Source organism: Panicum hallii, chromosome 1 (genome assembly GCF_002211085.1).
Source record: "Panicum hallii strain FIL2 chromosome 1, PHallii_v3.1, whole genome shotgun sequence".
Lineage (NCBI taxonomy): Eukaryota > Viridiplantae > Streptophyta > Magnoliopsida > Poales > Poaceae > Panicum > Panicum hallii.
Window position 1 is genome coordinate 1,697,115 of NC_038042.1, and position 9,944 is coordinate 1,707,058.

General features: G+C 45.7%; 1 long non-coding RNA gene across 3 annotated transcripts; it reads right to left on the bottom strand.

Annotated features, from left to right (window-relative positions):
• Positions 1-193: 193 nt before the first annotated feature.
• Positions 194-4,476, bottom strand: LOC112889204. Of its 3 annotated transcripts, XR_003228047.1 has the most exons (3): positions 1,130-4,476; positions 842-950; positions 194-693 (listed from the first exon to the last, which is right to left on the bottom strand). It is a non-coding gene; the product is annotated as an uncharacterized LOC112889204 (long non-coding RNA). The 3 variants fall into 3 exon arrangements; XR_003228044.1 differs by having other exon boundaries at positions 842-4,476; XR_003228046.1 differs by having other exon boundaries at positions 782-4,476.
• Between the last annotated feature and the right edge of the window lie 5,468 nt (positions 4,477-9,944).

Consider the following 9,944-nt stretch of genomic DNA (forward strand, 5'->3'; position numbering starts at 1 on the left):
AGCAGCCAAGCGTACGTCCAGATGCTGTATGCATTTGTCGTCTCACTCAGCACACCTACCCATCAGGTGAAGCGAGTCGCTTCGCGGATGCAGAACGTGAATCAGGTCTGCGAATCTGAGGATATTTTACTTGGGCACCAGCTGTTCCATCAGAGCCCCAAATTTTCTACCAAAGATAACGACAACACATCAATTCAATCTTAAAAAATCCATCAAATTTTGAAGCCGGCAACATAAACATTTGTACACAAACCAACGAGTTTTTTTTTCATTCCATTTCCCTGGACAATCTAGACAACTGCACAAGCTAAGACACAGGAGGCGACACCTGCGCAGGATGAAACAGAAGGCACAGTAACCTAGAGGGAAACAGCAACGTCTCCGAAAGATAATTTCCCATGGAATTCACAGATTCGAATGAAAGGGGAGCGGCTGGGTTGAAAGCTTTTGCTTGGGAGGCAGGGGACCAGGCCTGATGAGCACGAGCAGCTGCAGCAGCCCAGGCTTTTCATGCGCTGGAGGCCAAAGGACACCAGCTCGATCAGCTGAGCACCAGAGCCCACCATGTTTGATCGCAGCTGCGTACAGATTTCCCATCAAGTACCGCGTCCTTGTCAAGTTTGTCATGTATTCCTTCCCTCCCCACTGGCTGAGCTGCGGCTTTGTACAGTGCCCAGCAGGATCATGGTTCAACTGTAACCACAGCTTATCAAAACAATTTCAGAATTCCACTGACCCATTCAGTTATTGATTCTAAAAACAATGAGGAATAGAGAACTACATTGGAATTTGAATTCATTAACATGGAGGAGAAGAAAAATCCATGCTGAAGAGACAAAACCTGTGGGTGATTAGTGCTGTGCTGAGTGCTGACCCATTTGCTCAAGTTGTGCCATGCATGTCCCCAGCGCCACATGGAAAATAACTATTTTAGGTTAATCTAGCTCCTACTGGAGAAAGTAAATTCATTAGCAATGTGTTCATCATGAAATGAAAATTACAGCAGGATGGAGCAAGATCTCTACAGCCACCATGCTTAAACATAAATAAAGTATGGCAGGATGAAACAAAATATTGACCATCATAGTCTGAGAACATATAAAGACTGTAAAGCAGTGAAAATTTTTACCGACACCAAGCTGGACCATGGTACCAATGTACCATCTACCCGGAGCTGGAATTCCACCATGCTCTGCTTCTGCTCATTCATTCAAGTCAATCCAGGGGGTGTCAGGCTCAGATATTAATATTCCTCGACAGCTTTTCAGAACATGTTCTCCTGGGCGGCTGTCCTGGCTTTAGCGGAATATTCCAACCACTAAAAATTACTCCACCTCACTCATCAGCTCCAGCTCAAAGATGGAGGGAATCCCCTTTTCCTGGAACAAGTTCAAATGCCAGCCATGGACGACCAGTCGACCACCTAGTGCCAATCGGCTACTTTGTCTCTTCCCCCCTCTTCCTGACGGAAAAAGAATCTTGATCGCCGAGCATATATTCCTGGACACCTAATCACTGACTCCCTCTTTTCAAAGGTTAAAAAAAAAAAAGAACCCAATGCCCACTTAGGCACTACAACATCAACAAATATATATAGTAGTATGCTCAAAATCATGATGAGAGTTGTGTTTGCTAAGTTCATGGAGAAGATGTTTTGACACATTTCTTCAAACAAAAAAAAGATGTTTGAACACCTTCAGCAGTTAAAAATATTTATCCTCTGAAGAAAAAGGAGATCTAACATGCTCCCACTACATGGATCTGTTTCAGTAGAAATAGCATTTCATTATTTCTGTAATGATATGGATCCGACAACTGGAATCTCAATCATATGAGTCTTAGCTTAAATCCTAAGCATGATGCTGCCAGGTTAAAAGACTGTAGTAACTGGCTGGTCCACCCTGCTTTTTCAGCCAAACCATGAGAATAATGGTACCCCTAATACCCTACCCCAGTACCCAAAAACGCCTAAAAGTTATTTCTAATGTCTGCATCAAACTTTAAATCTTGGTAGAGAAAATATATGATATTTCAGATACCAAACCAGACCAGTTTGGGGCTGGAAATTAGGAGCAGTTCCCAGGCACAAACTGAAACGAGTCAGATTGCCAACCGGATTGCCCCAGTAACTTTAAATCAAAGAGGAAATTAGGTTTGGAAAATCCATATATCGAAACTGACTGGTTCAGGAAGCTGGAAATTGGGTGGAGTCTCCAGCTAATAATAGAAACAAGCCATATTTCCGGTTTGCCCCAGAAACAGTTTTTTCCCTGTAAATCCTAGCTTTCATCATGGTGCTAAGTAGTACAGATGCATGCAAATTTCACCATGATTCTAGGCTCTAGGGTTCATCCAAAAAGGATCCTCTAGACATCACCTCATAGGAAGTCGTATGTAACAGGGAAAGTTGGTTGGTACCGATGTAGTTTATAGAAAAGGGTCCATCTAGGAAGCTACCTACACAGACCAATCAATGGCACTACAGTGCAACCAAATCCTGAAACTTATCCATTTAGTTTAGGTATACCATTTAAACAAAGCAGATCACAACATCCATCCAGAAAAATCAACTCGTATATTTCCCATACATAGAAATTGATACAGAATTACATATGCATAACCATCAAGAATCAAACGAACCCAAAAAGATTGAACCTCAAACTATCCATTGTAGCTGCTTTCAATTGTTCATAGCGAGTAAAATTGAAACTTTCTTGAAGAATGGAATGTTCTGCAATGTCCACCAGAATGAAGTTGCAACGTCAAATGAAACCATGAATAATCTGCCAAAAAAGAAAGAGTGACCTTCCAACTAAATTTAGAATAATAGGGAAACGTACAATTATGCGGCATATGCATTCATTATGTTATCGGACAACTTAGGCACATATAGGGCTAATATTTCAATCATAACTGATGCAATAAAGTTATAAACCATGAAAGTAGTTTGTCGTCAAGCTGTTAAGCATCTATAGCTAGTAATAACCCTAGTTTAGGAATTGGAATTAATTTCAAACTAGCCTTGCCAGGCTCAGCTTATTTGGCGCACCCGGCCTTACTCTTTACTAGGTCTCTATTTCAACGGGGTTGAACAATTGGCTATGTCAGAATTGTAACTTGTAACTAGATTCCATTAATAGGTTACAACAAATGAAGCAAAGTAAGCCAGCCAAACAAGTAAATAAGATAATTAATATGTAATCAGATATCCACAAAGTAACAATAAAAAACCGTTAACGCTCGACATTACAACCCCAATAAAAGCTTCCGTTGCTTGTTCCACTTCCTTTACTCTTACAGTTGGGACTAGTTTCCTTTTTTCCAAAATAAAAGGAACTGTTTTTTCCTGATTGCATTTGAGCTTCACTCTCCATATCTATCCCGCCAAATTACACCATGTTGGCCAAGACTAGTTCTAAACATTCAGGCAGAGCAAACTCAAAACTAGTGGCCCATTTGACCCGGATTATGCTTATTTGGACGATATGCATATACTTAACTCCTATACAAGCCTCATATGGATCTGGCGTACACAACCACTAACAACAATGGCAATACATATGAGAATCAATCAACTCAACTGAATTTTGGCATAAATAAAGCCAGGCAGAAACATATTGTCAGGTATCATAATTTCCAGAATTAGCATGTGCCACAAAGGCCACTCTTAATTTCCAGAATTAGCATGTGCCACAAAGGCCACTCTACAGACTACAGCGAATGAGCTCAATAAAGCATATGCGAGCACTTAAATGCTTGCTGCGCCATAATTTCAACCTTACAGGGCTCACAGCGCATCCCTAGCAGTAAAAGCGATCAGATAACAACTAGATCAATTAATCTCTGTGCAGCCCAATCAAGCCGAGGTCATCTAGACATGGCATCTCCGCAGTCCAATTTTACACCTCACGCGCGAATCCAAGCCTCCCCTGTGCCATAAGAAATTGCAGTAGAGTTATGGACAGAAAATTGCCGAGATAAACAGATAAGTAATCTACTAAGCGGATGGGTCCTGCTTATTAGAACGGATCATCCAATCAATCGGATCAAACTATCGAAATTACGCGCCAGATCCAGATCCGTGTTGATTGCTAAACCTAGGCAGAGATCCGCACGGCACCCTGCTATCAACCTCCACGGCGACACAGAATCACAGCAACCAACAACCATCGCCGCCGATCCTAGAAACGCAGGCAACAAGCGGGCTAAACGAACGACTCGGTAATCAAGTAGGTCGGGCGGGCGGCGGCGGCGCGGCCGAGGGCAGAGCAGTTATTGCTGCGCCGGCTCCGATTCACTTGGTGCAAGGCGGGATCCGTCCCGGCGGCGCGGGCGTCGGGTCCCGATCTGCACCAAGCGAGCCCGAGGCGGCGCGGCGGCGGAGGAGACGCGAGGCGAGGAGCTCCCGAATCGCTCCCTCGCTCGCGTGGGCAGCAGCAGGAGGAGGAGGAGGCGTGGCAGGCACGGCGATGTGCGAGTGGGTGGTGGAGACCGGGGAGAGGAGCGGGCGGGCGTTTTATAGTTGGGGAGCGGGGGGGCTCGCGGCGAGCATATTAGGGTGCGGGTGGGAGGTGGGCCCGGGCGCGCAGCGAGAGCATGTGCCGCTCCTCCCGCCGGCTTTAGGGAAAGGGGGTCGGCCTTGCTTTTTTAGGGCTTTGGTAGTTTTGCTTCCCCAGCTTTTCTGATTCCTTCTTTTTATGGTGGGTGGATCGATCCTTTCTCTTATCTGCTGTGTTTTTTTTTCCTCTGTATTAACTGTACTATTACTATAAATGATGGTTGATGAGAAATGAATTTGATGTTTACTTGTGTGATCGGTTAGCAGATACCCCTCGAAAGAGAGAGAGGCTTTCTAGGGTAGAATTGGCAAATGGTAATGCAACTGTTCATGAGCAAGCATTATATAAAAGCATACATATTTTCTAGTTTTCTTAAGAGCTTCTTCAAGACATATACAGATAACAAAAGTAGATATTATTTCTAGAGAGAGCAAAAAAATTCATACAGATAAACAAAATAGATACTTAGTATTGAACAAATATGTATTTTTCCCTTGCGGCAGTTTCCCCAATTTTCTTACAAATGAATTTACAATTTTTTTATGCGCTTTATACATAGGTTTCCCTAACAAAAGAATGTGTAAGATTTTATACGCTGTCCTGCTGGGCCTAACCTTTTTTTTTTTTCCTTGAGAGGACCTACTGTGCTAGGCCTAACTTGAAAGGGCATTCTTTTTTTTTGTTAACGAAAGGGCATTCTTCTACTAAGTAAGAAACATGAGAATAAAACGCCCAAAAAGGTCTTCTAGATCGAAGCTCTACATCAGTTTCTCCACTATCCATCATTTCACTGTCCCATATCCTCCCTTAACTATCACGTTTAAAAGTTTTAACCTCTCCGTCCAGCACATGCCATTAGTGACAAAAAACCTAAAATTCTCAAGAACTCTGAAGTGTGCAAGCATCGATACAACAGTCAACAAGATGCACAGATTTTTTTTTTCCGGCCCCATGGTGCCAAAAAAATGTGATGTGTTTGGAGAGCAGTGGCGAGAATCTTTGCTCACATGGGCAGGCACAGGAATCCCTTGTGGGCACACGCAACACGATCACACGATCGATGGGCCAAGAATAAAGACGGGGGAGTGAAGTGAGTGTGATGCCCTCTGCCATTTGTGGACTCGTGTGCTGGCCCTCACATGAACGAGAAAAGAGGGAAAGGAAATGGCTTCAACTGAATGGCTTGGACGCATCCAGCAGGCAAAAAAAAGAAAATATTTTATGTATTTATTTTTCCTTAAAAAATAGAGCGACAAAAAGTGTGTGCCTTGGCGTGATTCGCGACAGCATCTAGTACATACGTGTTCGCCGGCAAGGCCAAATTAGTGTTCTTTTATGCAGAGCCTTAACAAAAAAAAATTAATCAGACAATTAAAGGCTCTACTTTTATGCATACATGTGTAGCAAGGGAAACGGTGGCATCAATTATTTGTTTCAGCGTATGTTTGGGTGAGCTAAAGTTGGATGCTAAATTTTAGCATCCAGTGGCACTCATATCACATGCTAAAGTTTTTGAGTCTTAGCTAAAGTTCAGCCCATCTAATTAACACTCCTTTCTAGACATGATAAGGTAGTGATAGAGTTTAGCACTTTTAGATATTAGCATTGTATCGATCGGAAAGACAGTGATGATGTGCTAACGTTCGTGAGGGATCGGAAAGACAGTGATGATGTGCTAACGTTCGTGAGGGATGGGGCATGTGAAAAAAGAAAGGCGACTGGGTTTGTAACTGTGTGCAAGCCAGCAAGCACGTATCATGTTCCTCTCCAACTGTCTTTTTCCCTTTGATTCTTTTTTTCCGTAGGTGGAAACGTGAAACTCATCAGCCGGGTGCTTTTCTGGTATATATGTGGTTGCCACGTTTAAGGTGCATCATCCAAACGTGTAAAGCTGATCGGTCCTTTATCATATGCGTTTAAGTTTAACCAAGATCAACCCACTAATAGATTAATAGATAGATAGATAAATTTATTTCTCTTGAGATTATTTATCTATTTATTCGATTTCACTTGTGTAGTCTTTCTCCTGCTATTTGTCGACAAAAAGAAGTTTGGCCGCTGACAGAAGAAAGGTTCGGCAGAGACGAGAGCGATCAGCGATGCAGATGACAGGAGAAACACTTGTCGACAGGGCACTTGGCTGGACCGAAATCTTGGCGTTTAAAAATGGGCTGAGGGGTTCGAACTTTAAATCTTGGCCTGGCCCAGAAATGGGGGCACGCTGAAAGGCGACACCAAACAACAGGCCCAAAGGAACCATGGACCGGGCCCCCATTTCCAAATCGACGCGACGAGCATGACATCAAAAATAGAATTTTTTTTGAAAAAGGGATAAAAAAAATTAAATTCGAAAAGGGTGCCATTTAGGAAATTTTCAAAAAATTGGTACCTCCCGCCCGATCAACGGGCGGGAGGCGGGAGGCCGGACACCTCCTGCCCATCTAACGGGAGGGCCTCTTCGCGAATAAGAAGTTTCTTATTCGCGAAGAGGCCCCTGACGCGGGCGCGGGGGCATCCCGCCCGCCCAACGGGGGGGAAGTCCGGGGCCCGTAGACTGTGGAGGGGCATCCCGCCCGTTGGGCGGGCGAGAGGTTCCGCAACCCTTATATAAGCCCCCACCTGCCCCCAAATTGCCATTTTATTCAGCAAAAATCAGCAAAAAAAAGAAAGGGAGGAGAGGAAGAGAGGAGAGGAAGCGGCGAAGCCCTGTTCACACATCGGTTTGGAGGTATATTCTCATTCTAGTCGTATAATTATTTGAAAATAACTATAATCTAGAAAATATTTCTTAGGGTAGTTATATTTTGAATAGTGTCGGAGAAAATCTCCAGCCGGGTGGCAGAATGCACTCGCCTAATCCTAGTTAAGGATGGGTTTGGAGGAGACTTAGGAGCGCTTGGTCGGTGAGCGGATGAACGCAGGGAAGACACAAGGATTTTAGAGTGGTTCGGACCGCCGGAGCGTAATACCCTACGTCCACTTGGGTGTTGTGTTGATTGTAAAAGTATGGATCTTGTAAGCTTGTAAACTTGCGAGCCTGAAGAACTCTTGCTCTAACGGGTGCACGCTCCCTTTTATAGTCCAAGGAAGGTGCTTACACTGTGCGGAGCCCCGACAGGTGGGCCCGGCCAACAGGAGCCTGTTCTATGAGAGATATGGAGATCTTCATCTCCAGCTCCTCTCTATAGTCCTCTCGATCGAGAAATTGATGTGCGTATCTACAACCTGGATATGGCCGTGTGCAGCCTTGTCTGCACAGTGACCGCTGTCAGTGTTACCCAACAGTGGAAGCCGTGCTGCCACTGTTGGGTCATGGCCCTCTGACAGGCGTAGAAGCTGCGCTGACCCTGCCGCGCCGTCGCCTCCGCGCGCACTGTTACAACGCACGCCTCAGCTCACCTGTAGCAGGCCATCATTACTTACGCGCCCGGCGCCGTGATAGGACTACACGCCGTCTGCCCGCGCGCAGAGCACAATGACGCGCCGTCTCGGTAACAGACGGGCTTACCGTGGTGCCAGTTGGGCAGACCATGCTTTGACTTGGGTGCGCGCAGCCCACCTACCCGTATTTAATGAGGTTGTTGGGCTGCCGCCCCGCAGAGGGCCTTTTGCCATGGGCACGTGGCAGGGCCAACCCAGAAGTCACCACCTTGGTGGCACGTGGCGGCGCCGGACCTCTTCCCGGAGGAAGTAGGGGGGGTCCGGGCCCCCGAGGCCAGTCGGAGAGACAGGTCCATAGGGGTCTGGCTCCCACACGTGGCAGCGCCGGACCCCCTAGGGGGTCCGGGCCTGTGGAGGCCATCCCCAAGTGCCTTGCCCTCATGGGCACGTGGGGGGCGCCGGACCTATATGAGCTCAGGGGGAGGTCCGGAGACCACGATCCCAGCTGTCAGGTCCGGACCGTACGTCCCGCCTCCCAGAGGACAAGGGTATAGGCTTGGAAAACCCTGTGTCCACTAGGGTGGACAGTCTGTTAGATGACTTCCTGGCGGGCTAAGCCGGCGGAGATGCCGATCTCCTCATAGAGGGCTACAATGACCTTCTGGCCGTTGAGCAGTTCCTTGGCGATGATGGAGGATAGGCGGTCGAGCATGTGGTGGCGCGCGTCCACCACGATGCGCTTGGCGCACACGCCGGAGCATGACACCATCGCGCCCTCCTGTGAGGCGACAGCGAGACGCTAAGGGTGTGGACACCCTAGCAGGAGGTACCCCTGTCCGTATGTACCGACAAATAGTTTGTAGTATTTTCAATTGTTTTTAGAAATATTTCTTAGGGTAGTTATATTTTAAATAGTTTTTAGTATTTTCAATTATTTCTAGTATAATTTATGTTCTGAATAGTTTAGAATCTGGAAAATATAATATGGGAATCACTGAAACTTAGGGTCGTTGTGTATTAATATGTAGTATAACTAGTTTATTAATAATTGACAGATATGTCTTCCGAGAAGAGTATTTTTAGTATATATTACAGAGAAGGGAATGTGATTTATGGACCGAATGGGGTAGATAAGTGAATTCAACTGTGCGGTCAGAGAAATTACCAGACCGCATGAGAGGACATTTGAATCCCTATGCAACTGGTTAATGAGCGGATTAAGGATTAATCAGGAGACACACACTGTGAGTGTTCAGTGCGTCATAAATCGTACCACTCACGCTTTGATCTGGGAGCTGATGCCACTTGCAAGCAAAGATAACTGGTTAAGTTATGTGCAAAATGCAAGTCATTGGCAATGGCCACTGGCAATGCAAATTAGAGAAGGATGGGAAGAAGAAGGACCGTCCGGGGAATGGACACACAGTAAGTGCTCCCTCAACGATCTTAATAGGCTTGTTTCCAAGGGATTGCTCCAAAACAAGAATCTTGTCAACTGGTGCCCCTCTTTTCGTGATCCTTTCCCCATGAAAAATGTTGATGAAATCGTCACATTTTACCATTTTGCCGAACGGGGTCTGGCCCTCCCCTCTTGCTCTTTATTCCGTGGCCTTCTTTACTATTACGGGCTTGAGCTCCATCACCTCAACCCGAACTCCATTTGCCACATTTCCATCTTTATTCATTTTTGTGAAGCATTTCTCAGAATTGAACCCCACTAGGATCTTTTCCGCTTCCTCTTCCGAGTCAAACCACAACCCACTTCGAAAAATCCATTTGTTGTAGGGGGCGCCAGCATCCAACTGAGACAACAAGCCGGCAACAAGTACCTATCGTACAAATTCCCCTCCAACATTCCCGGGTGGATGATTTATATCGAAAATCATGCCCCCAACTCCTAGAAAAATCAAATAGTCCACCTGTTGTGAGGCCGGAGTGGAATATTGAGCTTCCCAGGGGGGACATGGATCAAGTTGAGGAATTGCTAGACACCATAGCAGCTCA